The sequence below is a fragment of the Canis aureus genome, chromosome 5, assembly GCF_053574225.1.
Source record: "Canis aureus isolate CA01 chromosome 5, VMU_Caureus_v.1.0, whole genome shotgun sequence".
NCBI lineage: Eukaryota > Metazoa > Chordata > Mammalia > Carnivora > Canidae > Canis > Canis aureus.
The window spans coordinates 40,921,359-40,945,541 of NC_135615.1; the positions used below are offsets into that span (position 1 = coordinate 40,921,359).

The 24,183-nt window shown below is 38.7% G+C and overlaps 1 long non-coding RNA gene across 4 annotated transcripts in view; it reads left to right on the forward strand.

Annotated features, from left to right (window-relative positions):
- LOC144313406 (uncharacterized) overlaps nucleotides 1–21,739 on the forward strand; it is a 58,415-nt gene extending 36,676 nt beyond the window's left edge. For 2 of the 4 annotated variants that reach the window (XR_013379066.1, XR_013379065.1), the window contains exons 3-5: nucleotides 14,140–14,269; nucleotides 18,464–18,567; nucleotides 20,983–21,739. This is a non-coding gene — a long non-coding RNA (uncharacterized LOC144313406). The remainder of the gene's footprint in view (nucleotides 1–14,139; nucleotides 14,270–18,463; nucleotides 18,568–20,982) is intronic. The other 2 variants (XR_013379067.1, XR_013379064.1) reach the window with 2 other exon arrangements.
- Nucleotides 21,740–24,183: the final 2,444 nt, after the last annotated feature.

Genomic DNA, 24,183 nt, shown 5'->3' on the forward strand with positions numbered 1-24,183 from the left:
CTCAGAGCAAGAGTCTAGGGGGAAGCTGCATGGCAGGAAGGGGAGGCACAGGGAAGCCTTTCTTGTCCTCACACCAGTGAGGAGGTGAAAATTAACAAGGCAGGAAGCAACAAATGTTGGAGAAGATGTGGAGAAAGGGGAACCCTCTTGCACTGTTGGTGAGAATGTGAACTGGTACAGCCACTCTGGAAAACTGTGTGGAGGTTCCTCAAAGAGTTAAAAATAGACCTGCCCTACGACCCAGCAACTGCACTTCTGGGGATTTACCCCAAAGATACAGATGCAATGCAACGGCAGGACACCTGCACCCTAATGTTCACAGCAGCAATGTCCACAATAGCCAAACTGTGGAAGGATCCACGATGTCCTTCGACAGATGAATGGATAAAGAAAAAGTGGTTTATATAGACAATGGGATGTTACTCAGCCATCAGAAAGGATGAATACCCACCATTTGCTTCGACGTGGATGGAGCTGGAGGGTATTATGCTGAGTGAAGTAAGTCAGTCGGAGAAGGACAAACATTATATGGTTTCACTCATACGGGGAGTTTAAAAAATAGTGAAAGAGATTATAAGGGAAAGGAAGGAAACTGAGTGAGAAAAATTAGAGAGGGAGACAAACCATGAGAGACTCCTAACTCTGGGAAACAAACAAGGGATAGTGGAAGGGGAGGCTGGTGGGGGGGGGGTTGAGTGGGCCCTGAGTGGGGTACTTGACGGGATGAGCAGTGGGTGTTATACTACATGTTGGCAAATCAAACTTCAATAATTAATTTATTAATTAATTTTTAAAACTGCTTTTTCAGCCACTTGGACTTTCCCCTGAAACTTTGGGGAGACAAAGTCCCCATGCAGACTTTAGACTGTGACCTCTGGGTCTCCAGCCTCATGTAAATGTACCATCAATTTTTCTAGATAGAGCAATTCAACGAAAAGAGAAAGAGGTTCTTAAATTATGCTTTTCAACTAGGAAGAGAAAATAATAGTTGCCATATCTTTAGAGAATGCCAAGCTGACGTCTCCAGGACTCTGCAAGCACCTCTATCAATTACATGTACTGAGAGAGCAGCAAGGAGACATTTGTTAATTGGAACTCTAATGACCAGCCTTTACCAATATCTAATTTAGTGCTCCTGTCAGGAGCTGGGTTATTTCCTCAAATGAGGAGGATAAATAAAAGACTTAGGGTAGGAAAGAAAATACCCCATTTTTCTTTTGTTTCAAGTCCAACTGTCATGTGACTAAATCGCAATGTTTGGTTCATACTTTCTGCTATTCTCTATGTTTGAAGTACCACACACACACACACACACACACACACACACACACACACCCCATTTCACCTTGACCCAGTATCTGCAGCATTCAGACCATCACTGTCTCAGTTCAGCAGAGATAGCTCAGCCTCCTGGAACAAGTGTTATTTGATCACAGCTGCAAAGGTGAGTGAGAGTTCCAAAGGTAAAGGAAGGGGAGTCGTTGTGAATGACCTGACACAGCTTCATTTAACACTAACTGAATTCTCAGTCATTTCTATTTTTCAGTAAATATTGAGTATCAAAGTAGGTCTAGGCGGGAAGGGATTGGAGAAGCGTAGCAGGAAGGCACTTAATGCTTAGAAAAACACCTATAAAATATGAAGCAGTAACTCTAGCAGTAATAATAGTAGTAGCTCCTGGATACTGAGCTGCTGTGTCATAGATAGCGATGAATGCTTTACATAGATTATTTCATCTCTGCTCACAAAATCACCATGGGGATCATTACTCCATTTTGAAGATAATGAAGCTTAGGTTGATAGAAGCTAAGACTCTTGCCTAAGGGTTCGTAGTTAATAATGAGCAACACCAGGAATCATATGCATTTCTATGGAGGACAGATGATGCAGTTGTTAAGAACGTGGGCTTTAGAGCCAAAGGAAGAGAAGCATCCTGGGACACAAACCTCCCCTAGACTTGTTTCATTTTTTAAATTATCAAATGTCGGAGTCTATCATCTTCACAACCTCTTCTAGCTCCATGCTCCAGTCTTCACAATCGAGTATGGGACGGGACCACTTCCCAAATCTTTCTTCCCTGTTCAGATCTTCCTGCACCAGCTCCCAAGCTCTTCTTCTAGTTCCTCTAGACTAAATGGAGGCCAAAAGTGAATCCCAAGAGAAAGCTTCTTGTTACATTCCACCATTGAGGGAAGAAGCCTGAGGGGGGAAAAAATGTACTCATTCAACAGCTTCAATACTAACAGCAGTGCTTGCTAAACACCAAAAGGGCTCTTGAAATAAAGAATTAATGGATTCCAGAACCAGCATCAGGGAGACTGGTACCAATGGGGCTCTGCATAATTTAGTGTTACATTCTCAACTAAGAAATATCTTTGGGCAATAGCCTAAGTTTCTTTTGAACAACATGAATAATCAGAAGGCATATTAGCAAAAGAGTGAACAATGTCAAAGATGCTAATATGAAAACTATAGCTCAAGAGTTTGAATAAAGTTATCCTAAAGTATATACAAGTGGGAAAAAAATACTTATAAATCAATCTACTATCTCCTGAAATACACACAGGTGATGAACTAAACTATTATTTGTAGATGTGTAACTCCTTCATCTATAGCCCTTCAAATGTGTATGTACCACTGAACCAAAAAAAGTTTTTATAAATCTTATTCTTTTTGGAGAAAATAAATGCAGGATCACCAAACATTCCAGACTGCCTTATATTTCATCCGTAGGCAAATAGCAGAAGCTAACCTTGATCTTATTCCTTACATTAGAAAGCAGTTCCCGATGGATGCAAAAATTCTCAACAAGATACTAGCTAATAGGATCCAACAGTACATTAAGAAAATTATTCACCATGACCAAGTAGGATTTATCCCTGGGACACAAGGCTGGTTCAACACCCGTAAAACAATCAATATGATTCATCATATCAGCAAGAGAAAAACCAAGAACCATATGATCCTCTCATTGGATGCAGAGAAAGCATTTGACAAAATACAGCATCCATTCCTGATCAAAACTCTTCAGAGTGTAGGGATAGAGGGAACATTCCTCGACATCTTAAAAGCCATCTATGAAAAGCCCACAGCAAATATCATTCTCAATGGGGAAGCACTGGGAGCCTTTCCCCTAAGATCAGGAACAAGACAGGGATGTCCACTCTCACCACTGCTATTCAACATAGTACTGGAAGTCCTAGCCTCAGCAATCAGACAACAAAAAGACATTAAAGGCATTCAAATTGGCAAAGAAGAAGTCAAACTCTCCCTCTTCGCGGATGACATGATACTCTACATAGAAAACCCAAAAGTCTCCACCCCAAGATTGCTAGAACTCATACAGCAATTCGGTAGCGTGGCAGGATACAAAATCAATGCCCAGAAGTCAGTGGCATTTCTATACACTAACAATGAGACTGAAGAAAGAGAAATTAAGGAGTCAATCCCATTTACAATTGCACCCAAAAGCATAAGATACCTAGGAATAAACCTCACCAAAGATGTAAAGGATCTATACCCTCAAAACTATAGAACACTTCTGAAAGAAATTGAGGAAGACACAAAGAGATGGAAAAATATTCCATGCTCATGGATTGGCAGAATTAATATTGTGAAAATGTCAATGTTACCCAGGGCAATATACACGTTTAATGCAATCCCTATCAAAATACCATGGACTTTCTTCAGAGAGTTAGAACAAATTATTTTAAGATTTGTGTGGAATCAGAAAAGACCCCGAATAGCCAGGGGAATTTTAAAAAAGAAAACCATATCTGGGGGCATCACAATGCCAGATTTCAGGTTGTACTACAAAGCTGTGGTCATCAAGACAGTGTGGTACTGGCACAAAAACAGACACATAGATCAGTGGAACAGAATAGAGAATCCAGAAGTGGACCCTGAACTTTATGGGCAACTAATATTCGATAAAGGAGGAAAGACTATCCATTGGAAGAAAGACAGTCTCTTCAATAAATGGTGCTGGGAAAATTGGACATCCACATGCAGAAGAATGAAACTAGACCACTCTCTTTCACCATACACAAAGATAAACTCAAAATGGATGAAAGATCTAAATGTGAGACAAGATTCCATCAAAATCCTAGAGAAGAACACAGGCAACACCCTTTTTGAACTCGGCCATAGTAACTTCTTGCAAGATACATCCACGAAGGCAAAAGAAACAAAAGCAAAAATGAACTATTGGGACTTAATCAAGATAAGAAGCTTTTGCACAGCAAAGGATACAGTCAACAAAACTAAAAGACAAGCTACAGAATGGGAGAAGATATTTGCAAATGACATATCAGACAAAGGGCTAGTTTCCAAGATCTATAAAGAACTTATTAAACTCAACACCAAAGAAACAAACAATCCAATCATGAAATGGGCAAAAGACATGAACAGAAATCTCACAGAGGAAGACATAGACATGGCCAACATGCATATGAGAAAATGCTCTGCATCACTTGCCATCAGGGAAATACAAATCAAAACCACAATGAGATACCACCTCACACCAGTGAGAATGGGGAAAATTAACAAGGCAGGAAACAACAAATGTTGGAGAGGATGCAGAGAAAAGGGAACCCTCTTACACTGTTGGTGGGAATGTGAACTGGTGCAGCCACTCTGGAAAACTGTGTGGAGGTTCCTCAAACAGTTAAAAATAGACCTGCCCTACGACCCAGCAATTGCACTGTTGGGGATTTACCCCAAAGATACAAATGCAATGAAACGCCGGGACACCTGCACCCCGATGTTTCTAGCAGCAATGGCCACGATAGCCAAACTGTGGAAGGAGCCTCGGTGTCCAACGAAAGATGAATGGATAAAGAAGATGTGGTTTATGTATACAATGGAATATTACTCAGCTATTAGAAATGACAAATACCACCATTTGCTTCAACGTGGATGGAACTGGAGGGTATTATGCTGAGTGAAGTAAGTCAGTCGGAGAAGGACAAACATTATATGTTCTCATTCATTTGGGGAATATAAATAATAGTGAAAGGGAAAATAAGGGAAGGTAGAAGAAATGTGTGGGAAATATCAGAAAGGGAGACAGAACGTAAAGACTGCTAACTCTGGGAAACGAACTAGGGGTCGTAGAAGGGGAGGAGGGCGGGGGGTGGGAGTGAATGGGTGACGGGCACTGGGTGTTATTCTGTATGTTAGTAAATTGAACACCAATAAAAAATAAAAAAAATAAAAAATAAATAAACAAAAAAAAAAAAAAAAAAAGAAAGCAGTTCCCGGGTGTCTACCCTATGCCAGGTATTAAGCTAGGCTCTGGAAATATAAGTACAAAATGCTCTAGAACAGTGCCTTTCAACAGGTGTTTAAGTGAAAATATTTACTTCCTTAACTCTGCCTTTCACAGATGCAGACGAAACCTGTTTTTCTCCATGTTTCTGTCAACACACAGTCTACCAGTTTCATGGTATCCTGGTATTTGTCTTTTCTTTGCACCAAACCATACCCAACTTTGTGCAGCATTACATGACCTGCTTAACATTCTGACAGACATGGTATTAACTATTTGGAAAAAGGAGCTCATGCATGATTATTAATCATCATTTAACAACCTGCTCGTGCTAGGATGGCTGGCTTAGAGCCACTGCCTACAGGTAATCCGACAGAACAAGGAATGCCTTCACATATGATTCAGTGAAATCTCTGTAACCCTAAGTATCTTCTCCACTGGTCTATTAACATTGCCTGGAATCCATACAGGAAAAAGATTCAATGACCTGAAAAAAAAAAAACAAATAAGCCAACAAAAGACAAAGCATTCATTATACTGGGAAGTACTCTTTGGAAGAAAAAATACAAAGGCTATATAGGTGAGAATAACGTATTTTAAATGGTATATAGTCAACAATGCAAAAGCAAAGACTCCAAAATACTGTGACCCAGGATGCCAAATGACTTTAAAAAGAAGAATTATGGAGGAACAGATTTTATGTTCCCAAGGAAAGAGGGCTCTGCTCTAAGTGGAGTGAATATGGCAAAATAGCTAAGAAAATAGAGGAGAGTCAAAGGAGAGATGAGCAGAACCTTCAGTTTTGTCAAGTAGTGCCTAAACTAGATGCATATACAGGATTCTGTTTGCAGATCATTTTTCTCAGTTATGATTTGATACTTCTGGGTATAACACAGGCACTTGTCTAGATCAATATCCCACTGTGAATGAATCCTGGAAGCTACTGCTTTTTACCCTACTGTGGTACTGATGAAATTTCAAGCAAAGACAACCAATGAACCAATCATTCCTACCTGCTGCCCATCTGCTCTTTGGAAACAAGTAATAGAATCATAGAGAAAAACCAAGGAGATGTCAGATCAAAGGAAAAAAATGATTGGCTAGGATTAGATTCACATATGGAGGAAAAGTGTCCTCCAGGTGTTCTGTGCAAGCTCATTTTGGCCATAAGGCATTACTTTTCTGATCCATCCCTTTCCTGGTTCTCCCTACCCCCATCCTTAAATGCTATATTTAGTACTTGCTGCAGCAAGGGAGAAAGAGAAGATCAGTTGTTCTTTGGTAAGCAACTACCTTGTCTTCAAAACTTAAGTGCAGGTTCTATACCCATAGGTAATCTACAGTGGAATTTGATATAAGCACTTCAGATTCTCTTGGAATTCCAAAATCAGTCTTCACGGGAAATAAGAGAATTGGAGGATCTGTAAACATGCTACATGTTGAGAGAAGTGCAATGTATGAAGAAGCCATAGATGGTTTTCTCAGAGACCCACCATCTAGTTGGAGAGCCAAGAATCAGAGGTGACCAACATGTAGCACACATGTGTCTTCTCTCCTAACCTGCTCCATGACAGGCATTACTAACAGATCATGGTATCCTTTCCTACTGATCTCACATGCAACCTCAGAATCTTCTTCAATGTAGCATTCCAAAAGCCAAAAGCCATCTTTCAGAGTTAAGTCATGATCTGAAATGTATTTGCCATCTTTGGTCAAAAGAGACAGAGAAACAACAGCCCATTACCAGACATTACCATGAAAAGCTAGGTTTCGTGGCATAGACAGTAAGGCAGTAGGGATTCAGAGGAGAGCTTTGTGGAAGAATAGGGACATAAACTGACTGTGGACATTTGGATAAAATGCAAAAAGTGAAACAGACTAAACGTGCTCACTCACTCATAGGATGTAACTTTTGAGAAACGAAGGCAAGGAGCTATTAAGATATACATGTTCTTTCAAGGCCTCCCAGGAAGCTGAGCTCTTCCTAACTCTCTGCAGTGCTGTGCATATAACTTCACTGTGTCTCCCTACTAGTCCCCAGCTTAGAGTCCAAGTTACTGCTCAAAAGCAGCATATCACACCACAGTGACTCCCAACCCCGGATTTCAGTCTTTCATGAACCACCTTGAACATTTTGCTGTGCCCATGTGTCACATTATTATTCGCTTAATATTTTATTTAAATCAACTCACTTTTCATTTAAATAAATTCATCTTAAAATAGAAATAATCACCATTAGAAAAAGTAATCTCACCTACATTAATTTAAGTAAGAACTACCTTCAAGTGGTACTTGCTTAGGGGCACTGGGTGGCTCAGTCAGTTAAGTATCTGACTCTTGATTTTCGGCCCCCAAGGCCATGAGATCGAGTCCCGTACATGGAGCCTGCTTCACATCCTCTCCCTCCCTCCCTGCCTCTAAAAAAATAAATTAAAAGTATCTGTTTCTATGTCCCCTAAAATAATCTCATATACCTCTGTTCATGGTTCTATGTACCACATCTGCTTTAGTGGTCCAGAGGATGTGTTTTGAATCTCTGCATGGCAGAGATTGATCCTAACCCCAGTTCCGTCATTCATTGGCTGGGAAGACTTGGACAACTAAATGGAATCTCTAAATTTCCTCATCTGTAAAATGGGTAAGCAATGCATAGTGTTATTGTCAGAATGAATTAAGGAAATGACTGTAATGTGCTGAGCAGAACACTCAATACCCATTATTTTTAGGGACTTGTCTTTCTATTTTGTCCTGGTTGGGAACATCTGTTCCAACTCAAGCCATTTGCTATACCATAAAGTATGACAGTGGAGTGAAACCAACACAGGCTTAGAAACCATGTGTGTGATTAAATCTAGGCTTCATCCCTTCTCTAGGTGGAGCATGGGTAAGTTACTCCTTTAAACTCTTACTTTATTTGAAAAAAAATCAACGAAATAATGGTATGTATCTCACATGACTGAGGAATGTAAATGAGATCATATAGAGAGAATGCTGGCATACTGCCACTGCTTGATAAATGGTAATTCTTTTTCTGTACAGTATTGGGAGTAGGTTTGCTTTGAATTTCTGAAAACACTGGTACTGTACAGGCTTTTGAAATCCCCAATTGTTCGTCTGCTATAGATCTGCTGTCCTTTATCGTAAAACGCTGGATTCTCTAAAATAATGGTGTCTTCTCCTTCCCGTATGAGCAAGCAAAAACAAGACCACTAAGGCAGCAAAATGAGGGAAACTCTCAAAAAGCTTCAGACCTCTACATCCAAGACCCAGAATCCTTTGTATATGGCCTTTGGTTCTGTCCAAATGAGGAATTTCTTTTCTTTCATTAAAATGCAAATTTGATGTAACTCTAAAGTCCTTTAGCTGATGGATCTGGGTGAAAAAGCTCCTCTCTGATAACTGGGGGACAGGCCAACTCTCTTAAACCAACTCTCAAAGCCATTCAGATTCCTACTTTGTAAACCTGTGTCTTCGAGTCAAGAAAAGAAGGCACACACCACTGCCTGAGTCCCCTGTCTCCAACGGAAGTGCTCACTGTAGCCTTTAACCCAAAGGGCTTCACAGGTGGCTGTGGGAAAACCTCTTTGACGGGCAGATGGATCAGCTCTGTAGGCATTTATTCCTTTGCCTTTCAATTTAGCACTCCCTCTTCAGCAGTAACTACAGAGCGGCTTTGCTGAAGTGGACTCATGCTACTCGAAATGGTCCAGAGACCCATAACTCATTCCACAGCAGCTGCCAAGGAGCTGTCAGATGGCGGTTCTTATGGCCACAGGTCAGATTGAAAGCTGTGACCTCAAAGAAGCACACGTGCTTCACATCCTATTAAAGTAGCTTGAGCTTCACAGTGGCCCCCACGGAGTCCATCAACTTTGTTTTGGTTGTTGAGCCATAGCTATGGCTTGCATTGAGAGAAGAAAAGTTGTAGCCTTTCTTAAAAGTTGAGATTTCACTCCCAATATTCCCCACTCCCAGCAAAGGATTTGTCCATTTACCTCTGGGAGTCAAAAAATTAGAGTTTTCACTCTATAACACAACCCCCAAAACGTAAACCCACCATCAACCCAAGAGAATTCAATTTTCATTATAGCATCTGTATGGACTATACCAGATGGTCTGGAATAGTGCATAGGTTTCAACCAGACAGGCAGTCAACAAGTCACCAGGAAGGCCGTGTGGAACAATACTGTGAAACCACCACCGAGGAAGGGGCGGGTCAAGTAGCAATGTCTGTTACAGATGCAGGACTGGAAAAAGATAGCAATGGTGCCATATATTTCCTGAGTCCAGTCTGTGAATTTTTTATTTCTTTTCTGAGCTGTTGTCACTGCCTCCACATCAGCTTTCCCACCTGCCTTTCTCTACACTCCACTGCATTTCTCCATTTTGACACCATACACAGTCATCAACCAGGCGCATTAGCCACATCATTTCTCCCATGGTTCACATTGCCCACAGTGCTTAGTGTGCTGTTTCATGTCCTACATAGTACAGCTCCAGCCCATCTCTCATCTCTCCTCACCACAACACAGTGCTGCATCACCTTCAATTTCTCATTTTCCCCGAAATGTCCCTCCTCTTCGCATATGTTGTTCCTTTTCTCCAAAATGACTTTACCTACCCTATGTTCCTTGTGAAATTTTACCATACTTCCAAATAATTCAAATGTCCCTTGTTGGGACACCTGGGTGGCTCAGTTGGTTAAGCGTCTGCCTTCACCTCAGGTCATGATCCCAGGGTCCTGGGATCGAGCCCTGCATTGGACTCCCTGCTCAGCAAGGAGTCTACTTCTCCCCCTCCTTCTGTCTCTCCCCTGCTTCTGTTCTATCTCAAATAAATAAATAAAATATTTATTTTTTTTAAAAAAAAAGGTCCTTCCTCTCCATCCAGGATGCCCTGAGAACTTTTGTCCCTGTAACTATGATGTTATTTTTTACATTGTCTTACTAATGAGGACTCTCATTCCAAGTGATAGAAAGCAAAGTGGCATAAGACTTAGGAAAAATACCAATTATTTTAGAAAAGGAATACACTATTGCCTCATGTTAACAGAAAATTCAAAGGTAAGGTCTTGAAACATGACTAGATCAAGGTGCTCAAGTTAATCTTTACAGCTGATTCCTCCATTTCTAGGCATTCTTGTGTTGACCTAACTCCGAACAGTTGGTTCCCACCTGGGGGCTGCTCCAGCTCGAAGTCTACATACAGGGAGTTTTCCCTGTATGTAGGCCCAGAATTCAGTCATATTTTCCTGTCTTAGGTCATATACCTACCCCTAGACCAACTCTTGTGGTCCAAAGGATAGAATTTGCTGACTGTTCAAGTCTGGGTTACATTCCATCCCTGAAGCAGGAGGAGTAAATCAATTCCACCTGAACTATATGGATTGATGATGGCAAAGAATGGATTCATCGAAAGAAGATGACAGTGTTATTTCCAGAAAAAGGAGGCATCTATTGTAGGAAGAGAAAATTTAACAGCTATACACTCACAATGATAAACTTTGAGTTTATATGTCCCTCTTCCCCAAAGAGGGGTGTCTATCTCACCCATTCATAGTACCCAGTAGCAGAGCTTCAAGGACAGTATAAGGACAAGCACTTTTCCTTAACTATTTGGGACTATATGGGAGGCTCCATTTCAGTCTCTCGGGAACATGATTATTAATTGTCTGTGTTTATTGAATATCTCTTCTGTGAAGCAATTTAGAAGTCTTGGTGCAGCTTGCAGAGACAAGCATTTCTCGAGCCTTTGCTTGACAGGCACAGAAGGGAATTTATGTGAAGTGTTCTGTGATATGTATTATGTTTACTTGCTAATGAAATTTATTCCAGTTTTTGTATTTATTTATAGCACACTGATTCAAAAATGATGCAGTCATTAAAAATGGCTTATATGTGACCAACTTAAATTATTTAAAACCTCTTATTTTACCAACAAAAGATAAAAGAGGTAAAATGAGTAAGAGAAGCTTTTGTTAATGACAAAAGACTGAATAGGAAATGAGAAATCTCTAGTGAATATAGATATGTATGCATTGTACCTGGACCTTTTTTTGGAAATCATATTTGCTTTTTAAGTCTCACTACACAAAGAAAATCCCTGATCACTCAAGGGTAATCCCTGCAAAGTCTAAAAAGCTTGCAAGAATATTAGCCTTACAGTTATTATCTTTAGTGAGGGTTTTTTCCTAACTCCCCAAAGTGTCCCATTCTGTGCCTGATAGAGGAAACACAGTGGTTTTCCAGTTTTTAAGACTAGCATTTAAATTCTAGCCTGCCAAATACTGGCTTTATTATCAAGAAGAAACAACTTGTTCAAAAGTATTCCCCCTTCAATCATAAAATGCACAATGACATTAATTCCTAAGTGGCAATATTGCAACTCAGACACATCTATCTAATGTCACGGAGCACATTATATTTACAATCATATACTAGCGCTTGCTTTGTGCCAGGAATGGTTATAGGTACTTCAAATATTTATTTACTCATTTAATCCTCACACAAACCTTCGACATAAGTACTCTTATTATTCCCATTATATAGGTGAGGAAACTGAGACACAAAGCACCTAAGTAGCCTGCCTAGGTTTTCAGAGTCAGTAAGTGGCAGAGCTATCAATTGGACATGGACACCTGATGTCGCAGTCCATGTTTTGACCATGTAGGAAATGCTTCTTAATACTCTATGCTGTATCCTTTATCTCCAGTAAAGTGGCTTTGGAGGGAGGAAAGCCTAGGGTCAAACTCCACTTCTATCACCTACTAACTAGTTAGTGACTTCGTCAAGTTATGATCTGACCCTAGATCTTCATCTGTTACAGGACAGTAGTAATATCACAATGTAAATCCCTTAGCACCATGCCTTGCACTCAAATGTTAGCTTTCTTTCTGAAGTCACAAGCATGCTAATTGCAGACAGGTTTTAGTGCCTAATCGCGGTCACTCAGTGGGTAAGGCCTTTAATAACATAGTTAAAGGAAGGTACAAGGCTAGAAATCACCTAGTGAATTCAGATAGAGACAGAAGGGGAAGGGCAAGTGGACAGTATTTCAGGTTTTATGCTCAAAATCAAGTTTTGACACTAAATCATCTGATTTATTTTGGAAGTGTCAAGACAGCTTGTAAAGGGCTGCCAGTGGTCCAAAATCTTATTAGGATTTCAGGAAAGAACTAGGCTTTTGATCTTCACATTCAAGAAATATCAAAGTTGATTTAGTGTTCCCAGCATCAGAGTAAGTAAAAACCCACTGCCAAAGTGATCCCCACATTGCAGTCATACATGTGAAATCCTTCAACAAAAGATAGGGAAGCCATAGCCAAAGATTTTGGCTCCAGTAACCACTCAGCTAGTGTTTTCTGACAACCTATTGACCAAAATGAATCATCTGCACAGCCAATCTACTTGTATGTATTGAAATGAAGCATCAAGGAGGCAAAATAAAACAAACAAACAATCCAGGTGATCTAGGGTATACTTATATAACCTTACAAAACTCTAATAATCAAGGTAAGTCAGAACAGGAAAAAATAAAGTATAACCTTTTGCTTGTTTCCAAACAATTGGCTGGTATAGGACCTATAAACATGTGGCCATATGTAATCCAAGTTCATCCTAGCTGACCTGAATATAAAGGTTATTTATCTCCTTAGCAACAACTTATTGAGCAACTACTTGCAAGGCACTCACCTAAGCACATAAGGTGCACTCAATAATCAAAATCTTCACAACTATATTTCAATACACCATGTGTAACTGTTATCCACATTACAGGTTAAGAAAGTGGCTCAAATACAAAAATTAGCTTTCCCAAATCCACAAGTTGCTTAATTGGATATTTTCATCTACAAATAGAAGAAACCTAAGTCTATATTCAAATTAAAGACTTTATAATCCCACATAACAGGAAGATCAGAGGCAGTGTGAGCTCTGAGGATGATGGATTCAGTTGACTAACAGCCCAACAGTGCTATTAGAGTCTAAACCTCCTTCATTACTCCCAGTTCCACTACCCATAGTCTACAGCAATTCTAGGTGTCCTATCCAGAGTCACTTTCATAGATTTCTTTTATAAGATAGACATTTTCCTCAGAAACACATCCTCATGCTCCCCAACCTTCCTACATTTCTCACTGGCTGGAAATTTATCACATACAAGTCATGAACAAATTACTTAGGAAACTACTAGGTAAAGGAATGGAGGGCCCTTCATTGGGCACATGAAGGCAGATTGGCACTGAAAAATATTGGATTTTGAATACTGGACAGGAAAACAAAGAGCAGATTGGATGTTGGCTAAAAATGAACAGTAATAATCCATGCAACTGATTAATGTCAATAAAAGACGACCACAGGTGTTGTCCAAAGCTAGTGCTCTTCATTAGCCACTAGTTTACATAGTTTTAGAGCCTACTGTTTGGATGCCTTCATCCCAGTGCTACCAGACCAGAAAGGACTAAACTCCTATTGACTAGTGATCTTGGAAGATAGCATTTTTGGACACAGACCCTGTTGCAATTGCCCAAACTTAACTAGTTGTTTCTATTCTGTTTCTCTCCAGTCTCTTTCTCATGACAGCCCAGATGATCTCATTGAAATTTTAGCCTAGTCAAGCCACTCTTCTAGTTAAAATCCTGCAGTGGCTATCCATACCTCACAGGATCAAGACCAAAACCCTGAATATGGCCCAAGACCATGCATAGTTTGCCCCCTGCCTGCCTCTCCAGCCAGCATTCCCTTCCTTCTCTGCTCTGGTAACACTGTTTTCTTTCATACCCTCTTCCCATAGGATTTGTAGATGCTGATTTCTTCTCTTTGGAATTCTTTTCCCCCTCATCTTAACCAAATTAACTCATTCTTCCTGTCTAGGTATATTGTGTCTTTATCAGAGAAGCCTTCCCTGACCCTCAATGTTGCCAAACACCACTGAGACTTTCTCAGAGTGACATGTACCTTGTTTTCAAAACACTCACCAGTTTATTTTGCATTTATCTGAGAGGTAAGTGATTAATTGCATCTTGCTCATTAGCCTGTGTCATAGTCAACTTGGGATGCTATAATAAGATAGTTTAAACATTTAGTTCTCACAGTTCTGGAAGGTAGCAAGTCCAAGGTCAAGGCACTGGCACATCGATGTCCAGTGAGTCCTGCCTGCTTCCTTCTTCAGAGGCAGCCATCTTTTCACTGTGTTTTCACATGGCCAAAGGCACAAAGGACCTCTCTAGGGTTTCTTTAATAACAGCACTAATCACATTCATGAGGGCTCCATTCTCATGACTTATTCACCTCCCTCGGGCCACACCTCCTAACACTCTGGGGATTAAGTTTCAAGTATATGAATTTGGGGAAGGACATAAACATTCAGTCCCTAGAAGCTATAAGCTCCATGATGATAGGAATTTATGATACTGTGCTTACAGGTTTATAGCTCTGGTATCTGGCATACTCTATGGCACATGGCAGGTGCTTAGGGGAAAAAATGGTTGAATTTAAAAACAAATTAGAGATTGCAAGGGTTCCATTCTTCTTTCTCTTAACCTCTACACTACTGAAATTCACATCTGGCCCAACTTCCTTCTGATTGCCAGTCTCTGTCTCCTTTGGCTGTAAGAACTCCATGGAGTTGAACTCAGCCCCAGGATCTTTGCAATCCATGCATGGTATCACCTGGGCTGAATCTAGAAAACAACTACAGTTTTTTCAAATCCTTAATTCTGTATTGTAAATAATGAACAAACAAACAAGTAAATTAATTGGCAGTACAGGATATCATTAAGAGCTCAAGTTCTGCAACATAGAGATGGTATGATTTTCCTATTATTAAAATATGTACCCGGGTTGGTTACATAACCTCTCCAAGCATCAGTTTTGGGTTTTCCCCCCCAGAAAATGAGGATAATGATATTGACTGCCTACAATTTTTATAGGTTTTCTATAAGCCAATATATGCAAAACATTTAGCCCAGAAATGAGAGGCATTAACAAACCAAATTCCTGTAACTACAGAAATGTTCTCAAAGCTGTCTTTATAAGAAGCCAAAGTCTAAAAAAATGATGGGATGACTTAAGGTAAAAGGGGTTTAGAACTACTGCTGTACAGATTCCAGGCGAAGGACGTAGTTAATATGAATAATTCATATGGCAAAGTACTTGGCTTTTTGAACCCAGTTAGTCTATATTGTGCTCAGAGTTCCAACAGAACTTTTAGGTCCAAAAGAGTAGTGAAAATGAGGTCAATTTTTCTGTTTCACAGAGCCCAGTCCTAGATCAGATCCCTTCCATTAAAACTTTTCTGTTAGTGAAATAAGTCTGATAAAGACAAATACTGTATTATCTCCCTTTTATGTGAAATCTTGAAAAGCTGGCCTCAGAATAAGACAGTAAAATGTTGATTGCCAGGGACTAAGGGATGTGGAAGTGGGGAGATAGGAACCAGAGTACAAACTTCCTGTTACAAGAGGAGTAAGGGGATCCCTGGCTGGCGCAGCGGTTTGGCGCCTGCCTTTGGCCCAGGGCGCGATCCTGGAGACCCGGGATCGAATCCCACGTCGGGATCCCTGCATGGAGCCTGCTTCTCCCTCTGCCTGTGTCGCTGCCTCTCTCTCTCTCTCTCTCTCTCTCTGTGATTATCATGAATAAATAAATAAATGAAATCTTTAAAAAAAAAAAAAAAAAAACAAGAGGAGTAAGTTCCGGGGATCCACAGCACAGTGGTAATAGTTAATTATACTATATTATACACTTCAAAGTTGCTAAGAGAGTGGATCCTAAATGTTCTCACCGCACAAAAGAAATGGTTAGTAAGTTATTTGCTACCCATGTTAGCAAATGGTAAAGCTATGTTGGTAATCATTTTGCTATATATAAGTGTATCTAATCAATACATTATACACCTTAACCTCTGCAACATTATACATCAATCAGACCTCAGTAAAGCTGGGGGGGGGGGGGGCTTTGCTATGTTAATTAACTCACCCCCCTTTATTAAAACTTGGTATTTCACTTACTTTGAAAACAAAAAGCAATGTAAATAGAATTCTACAGATCTCTCATATTAGCTTTACATCACAAATCAAAACATTTTCCAATCTCTGTGCACAAGTCCATGGCATCTCACTTTCATGCAGACTTTACTAATCAGAGTGTCCTCTTCCACCGAAAACCACACGAGTTTTTTTAATCCTCAACACAGAGCTCCAGAAGTTATACCCCTAGATCAGAGTAGATGTGTGAAATATAACCTATATGTCAGGCTGAATCTAAGGAAATGTTCTGTAAGAGACCAGAAAACAAGTTATCATAACTAGAAACAAGTGTAAACCTTGGGGCACCACCCATAAGGACTAGTCTTAGCATATTATTGCAACCAAAGATCTACAGTCCAAAAGCCAAACTATTAATTTTAAAATAACTCAAGCTATTAACTTGCATTCTAAAATACCTTGAGTGGAAAATACTGAGCTCAAGAATAATTTAAATTTCTACTTTCTTTTCCCTCCACTTCCTTCATATTTAACTTCTTCCTTGGCCTATTTGTTCTACTCTTCAAAATATTTGTCACCCAGACCTGTAACAGGCTCTTCTCACCTATCTTGTCCTCCCAATTTTCTCCAATTTTGTATTACCAAAATGCAAAAAGCCAGTCTGGAACGACATGCAAGGGGAAGCAATGTAAAGGATGAAAATCATCTTTAAAAGCAAGGGAGAGAAGAAATGTAAATTCTCACACTTTGTAAGATTTTGGATAGCCCCTGCCTACAATTTTGGACCATTATTTCACCATTCCTCCATTTTGAAAATCATTATTTCCCAGTATCAGTGCTGGAGTTTATAAAAGGGTCCCAACAAGCCAACTCTAAAAGCAGCTTTGGCATAAGGAATGGCTTTTTTGAAGCTAATGCTTAGAATTCCCTGCAAAGGCTGTGAAAAAAACAGCTACTTCAAATGATGAGAGTTCATTTCTGCCTGTATAGCTACTTCTCTCTCTCTCTCTCTCTCTCTCTCTCTCACTCTGTCTCTTTCTCTCTCATTTCTTCTTCACATAATAGAAAATGTGAAGGGAGAGAAGGACAGAAACTACTTGAGAGAGATAGCCTTGATTTCACTCATTAAAAGCATCAAAAATTCAGAACAAATAAAAATTCCATTGGCTTTTACTTTGTTTCAAAACAGGCTCTGAGTAATGGAAAATTCCATAAAAAAAAAAAAAAAAACAAGAAAAAAAACAAGAAAAAGGACTGGTAGAAAATATAACCCACAGCCATTATTTCCCTAATTTTAATCCTTCCAAGATGATCTGATGTATCAACTGATATACAGAATTTTTCTTCCAATTTTGGAAAATAAAAACTTTCATACTGACATCCCATTTTTCTAAAATTCTGAAACCTTTCTAGGATATGTACCCTACACAGCTTCAAACCCCAGGAAAACACATCCTCCAGGATGGCTTTTTCTCTAGTTCAGGACACAAAGCACCATACGCTGATTCTATGAGCAAAGAGTAAGACAAAAATCTAGAATAAATGTGGTACCAGAAAAACTCACACAAGGCCAGACACCTTTGAGTTGGGAAGAATGTGCAGAGATTCTGAAGTCTGAAGACTTACTTGGAAAGAGGAGACATTCAAATCAACAATGTGCCCAAAAGATGTCTCCCCACCCAAAGTTGTAGGCGTGCAAGAAAAGACCAGTGGGTGCACTCCAGCACTTCAGAGGATAGCTCTCATTTCTCCTGTATCCTCCATCCTGAGCCAGCTCCCTGTTTTGCTAACTTAAGCTTCTATCCCATTATCTCATGTGTTTTAAGTTTACTCCATGAGACGAGGTACAAATTTTACTCCACAACCAAAGTCCATTTTTTATAGCTCCTTATCAGGTGGCTATGTTAGTAATGGGAAATTCTATTTAGTAAAGCTTAAGGGAGTCCCTTCCCTCTCTCATATGCTCGATGACACAGGCAGTTCAGAATTATTTGGGGAAGGGCTCTCTTTGGAGAAGGACTCTTCAAGTCTGCACTAATTTGCAATATTAATCCCATTAGGTGTATTTTCAGTATCTCTTGAGTGTAGATGTCAGGGCAACTCTGCTGCAAAACTTGAGTACAGGATGTTTCTGAAGAGATGGACCCCCGGGTCCTGGTGATCAGACCCATGGGTAAACTAAAAACAGTCTCCTCTCTGTTTTCCCCTAGGGAGCGACAGCAAGCTACTGCTCTCCACAGTGGTTAATTATCTCTCCAGCTTTAAAACACTCAAAGTGTTGAAAATGCCTTCAGAATATTCCATTGCTATAAAGGTAAAGAAGTTACTAAAAAGATGACCAAAATGGTTCCCTTTCATCTATCAAAATATAGTTTCATTTCCCAACCTACACAGTTCTCCAGGCTCTGGGAGAGAAGAGGTAGAATGAGGTAGGAGTACAGATGCTGTCATTTTCCCTGTCTGCATTTTCAGGAAAATCCAATCAACATGTAAAGAGAAAGAAAGAGCATAATATAAAGGAAGTGAAGTTATGCAACTGCCCTCTAGATATGAGCTGGAGGAAAATGACATCATTTGAGCATCAAATTATAATAGATCCTATGGCAAAAGGATGGGAAGGGGAGGAAAAGACTGCCTGTAGCTAATTTCATTAGTGTTCCTAGAAGGGAAGCATTAGACACTACCCAGAACAGAAGACTTTAAGTGTATTATATAAAGGCGTTCACCTAAGAATAGCCATTAAACAAGAATTCTAGGCCTTCCTAAATGCCAAAAGATAGGAGGTGGGGAGCAAAGAAAGAACAGAATGAGAAAAAGCAATCCAGGTCCACTGCTCAATACTGTATATATGTATCCACACATCACATCATATCACATCATATAAATTGTGACACTGAGGGGAAGCACATCAGTGAATGTAAATGGGCTTACCATACACATACAATATTTTCAGGTGGGCTAACAAAGCAAATTCAACATATCTCTGAGACATACTCAAAGGAAACATATTAGGAAATGTTATAAGTAAAATGATGGACATATAAGCAAAATTCCTATTAGAAGACACAATGGAAGGGAAAAGCTCATTTTAAGAGCAATAACAATATCATCACCATAGTAACAATAATACTTCAGCAAAATCCACAGGAGAAAAATTTAAATATTTCTGAAAGACACAGAAGTCGAGTTAAGCAAATAGGAAGACTTTCCATATTCTTGGCTAGGGAGAGTCAACATCATAAAGTTGTCAATCCTCCTAAATTTAATTTTTATACTTAATGAGCTCAAATTAAATGCCATCAGGTTTTTATTTTCCTGGAGGTAATGTTGATTATAAAGCTCATTTGGGAAAACTATGAAAAACATGAGAAATAGGAGAATAAGGAGGGATGAGTTTGATACAACATTTATATAACCTGTAAAAGAAAGTTGGATGTTTTATTGGTTTATGAATAGACAAAAAGACAAATGGGACAAATAAAAAATTCAGAGATAGACCTAATCACATATGGAAATTTAGCATTTAATATCTTAATTTATATAATTGAACTTTTTCATTTGAATTAATTCAGCATATCAAATGAGCTGGCAAGGTACAAATGTCTTAGTAAGTGTTCCCAGGATAACTTGTGAATGATATGGAAAAAGGTGAAACTGGATCCATTCTTCACTCCCTATGCCAGTACAAATTACAATGAGTCAGAGATTTAAAGGTAAGAATACTACTTAAGTAATAAAAGAAAAAATAGAGATGAATTTCCTCTAAAACTGGAAGCAGAAAACACTTTCATAGGATTTAAAATCCAGATATAATAATGATAAAGTTAGATAAATTGGACCCCCAAAATTTTAAAAATAAAAACTTTATAGCATATAAAAAAACATTATCTTTAAAAAAAACTGTATGGCATGAACTCCATAATTAAAAATAAAAAATGGCAACCTGGAGAAAACATTTGTCACTTTCTGCCAGGATAACGGCTCCACATTTTAAAAATAAAGAAGAAATATATCAATAAATTATAGAAAAATGAACAAGATATATGGACAGCTCACAAAGTAAAGAAGCTCAATTTTGCTCATAAGAGTAAAGCAAATTAAACTATTTTTAATCACTCATGCAAATTGACAAAAATTTAAAAGTTCAACAATCTATTCCTGCAAGACTGGAAGAAACAGGCATTCTCTCTCTTTTCTTTTAAAGATTTTATTTTATTTATTTATTCATGAGAGACAGAGGCAGAAGCAGGCTCCATGCAGGGAGCCCGACATGGGACTCGATCCCAGGACTCCAGGATTACAACCTGAGCTGAAGGCAGCACTAAACCGCTGAGCCACCCAGGTTGCCCAGAAACAGGAATTCTCATGCATTGCTAAAGTAGAATGAATTCATGGAGGAGAAATTGGCAATATCTAGCAAAATTCATATGCCTTTACTCTTCAACCACTTTAGAACTCTATCCCAATTACAAAAATAGTAAAGATGTACACAATTATGTTGCAGCATCATTTATTACAGTGTAAGTCTACAAACAGACCAAATAGCTATTGATCAGTAAATGACTTAGGGGTGAGCAAACTACAGCCATCAGGTCAAATCCACGAGTCTGTTTTTGTACAGCCTGTAAGTTAAGAGTGGTTTTATATTTTTGAAGGGTTTGGGGCTGGGGGGTGGGGGTGGGGGACAAGGGAACCAATGAACAAGTAAATTTCTATCTTGTCCTTACAGAAAAACTTTGCTGAAACCCTGAACAGATGAATCAACATGGTACATCCACACAGTGAAGTTCTGCACTCAAAAAGAACAATGAGGACTAAATGCAATAACTGCAATAGATTAAAACATAAAGAATCTATTTCAATACATAGGATGATAATAGCATTAAAGAAACCAAAAAGAAAACAATGCATCAGTCTCTTCTTGAGGATACCATTTGTGTCTCCCCAAGATTCACACGTTGAAATCCTAGCCTTCAGTGTTACTATACTTGGAAATGGGGTCTTTGGGGAAGAATTTTTAGGGTAAGTGAGGTCATAAAGGTATAGTCCTGATCCGGTAGGATCAATGTTTTTCTAAGAAGAGACAGCAGAGAGCTCTCTCTCTCCCTCTCTCTCTTTCTCTGTCTCTCCCCACCCCTTTTCCAAATATCAAGGAAAGGCTGTGCGAGTACACTGCCCAAAGGTACCATCTGCATACGGCAGAACAGGATCGACTCACCAAAGTCTGAACCCTGCTGGAACTTTATCTTGGAATGAATCTTGACCTCAACAACTCTGAGAAAATAGTTTCTGTTATTTAAACCACCCAGTTTATGGTATTGTGCTACAGCAGCCCAGGAGGACTAATATTGATGCCAAAGATCCAACTTATTTTCTAACAGAAAAATTAAAGGAAAAAAATCAAAACATTTAACCTGATTTTCTTGAGTAATCAAATAATTTGTTATAGAAACATCCCAACTAATAAATGAAGATGATAAAATTGAGTATCACCATTTCTGTCATCCCTAATAAAATGCTGTCTCTAGGCCATTATCATTAGTGGCTGCTACCATTGCAAAGTGGGACAAGACATCATATGCCTCCAGATTTTTTTAAAAAAAATCATCATTTATGAGATAATCTCTTTTAAAAAGTCTTACTCTGATTAAGCCTTTAAATGTGGTTGTCAATTTGTAGAAAGTACAGGGGACAGAAAAATGCTTTTAATCACACTACAGAAAAAACTCAGCAAAACTCAGACCATGGGAAATTCTACTAAATATAGTGACCAGATTTTTCAACAAATGAACTGCAAAGGAGATGCAGAGAAAACCTATAGATCAAAACGGACTTAAAAGACTTCTCAATCAAAAAAAAAAAAAAAAAAAAGACTTCTCAATCAATAAAAAGACATGGGCCTTATCTAGATCTGAAGTCAATCCAATTGTGAAAACCATATCTGAAGCAACAGAGGAAACTTAACATTTTAGATTATGAAATCAATAAAACACAATGAGATACCAACTGACACCTATCAGAATGGCTAAAACTAACAACAAAGGAAACAACAGGTGTTGGTGAGAAAGCAGAGGTAGGTGAACACTCTTGCACTGCTGATGTAAATACAAGCTGGAAAACAGTATGGGGGTTCCTCAAGAAGTTAAAAATAGAACTACCCTACCATCCAGCAATTGTACTACTAGGCATTTACTGAAAGGCTACAAAAGTATGATTTCAAGGGGATACATGCATGCCAATGTTTACAGCAGCATCACCAACAATAGCAAAACTATGGAAAGAGCCCAAATGCCCACCAACTTAGTGAATGGATAAAGAAAATATGGTATATGCATATATACATTGTGGAATATTACTTGGCCATCAAAAAGAATAAAATTTTGCCATTTGCAATATCATGGAGGGAGCTAGAGTATTATGTTAACCAAATAAGTCAGAGAAAGACAAATAACACATGATTTTACTCAGATGTGGAATTTAAGAAACAAAACAGATGAACCTATGTGAAGGAAAAAAGGGAGAGGGAGAAGAGAGAGAGAAAAAAAAAACCATAAGACACTCTTAAGGACAGAGGGTTGACAGAGGGAGGTAGGCAGGAGGATACACTTGACGAGTGATGGATATTAAGGAGGTCACTTGGTAGGAGGAGCACTAGGTGTTGTATGTAAATGATCAATCACCAAATAAAAAAACTATTAGCTATTGCTTAGTACTTTTGATTTAAAATGTTTAATTTTTTGCTAATAGTTTAAAATGGTTTTTGTTAATTTTTGATTAAAAATGTTATTTTCTGACCCCCAAAAAACAAATTAAGAAATTGTGTTAGTATCATGATGTGATGATGGTAGTGAAAGTATGTTTTTTAAAGTGTTCTTTTTTACAGATTGAAATATTTATGGCAGAAATGAAGTCTTGTATTTCATTTTCTTCAAAACAATTCAAATGTTGGGTAGTAGGTACCCAAGGTATAGATGAAATAAAATAACCGTGAATTGATCACTATTGTGTCTGGATAATAAATACATATAAAATAGCATGATGAATCCCTTTCTATTTAAAATCAAATTTTTTCATAGAAAAATGGAACCAGAAAAAAAGGAAAAACTGGAGCATCACTGCCACTCCCTTCAGACACTGGGGATGACGTGTGAATCATGAATTTTCAAATTGGTAACCACCTGTGGTTTCATTAAAAGTTAAGCACCAAGCATGAGAAGTGCTCTGAAAATTCTGTCCTTGGAGCTCAAGTTTGACATCATCCACAAAGATCCCCCTTTCTAAAGTCACTATGCCTTACATCCCACAGATTTGGTTAAGAAGCAAAATCACCTAAATGGTCTTTTTTTTTTTTCCTCCAAAATACAGATTTTGGAGCCCCATCCTGGAAGCTCTACTGAATCAGAAACTCTGTGGGTGGTGTTCTTCAACCTCTATTTTTAACAAGTTGCCAGTAATTCTCATGGAGTTAGCACAAAACTTACTCTGGCACTAAAATTTAAACCAATATTCCAAGTTTTTAACATCCATATCCCCTTTTGATAAACATGAAGATCTTATATCTACCTTTAATGTTATTAATACAAGCATGAAAACTTAGAGAACTTAAGAACTTTTATTTAGGTGTATATGTGTGTGTGTGTGTGTGTGTGTGTGTGTGTGTATATATATATACATGCCACCCCACCTCTCCAAGATTCTCCTCCCAACCCTTGGGTTGATCCTCAAATTATTTCTTCAATATTAAGATAGTACTTGTTTGTAGATGATTTAAACTATGTCATATCTCTTTCATCAACTTCTTCACTGCCATTAGCTTCACCATTGGGAGGATAATTCTTTCATTCAACAACTATTTCCTAAGTACCTGATATTGGCCAGCCATTGTGCTGAAGAAACCATGGTACATAAGACATGGTACATTCTCCTTGCC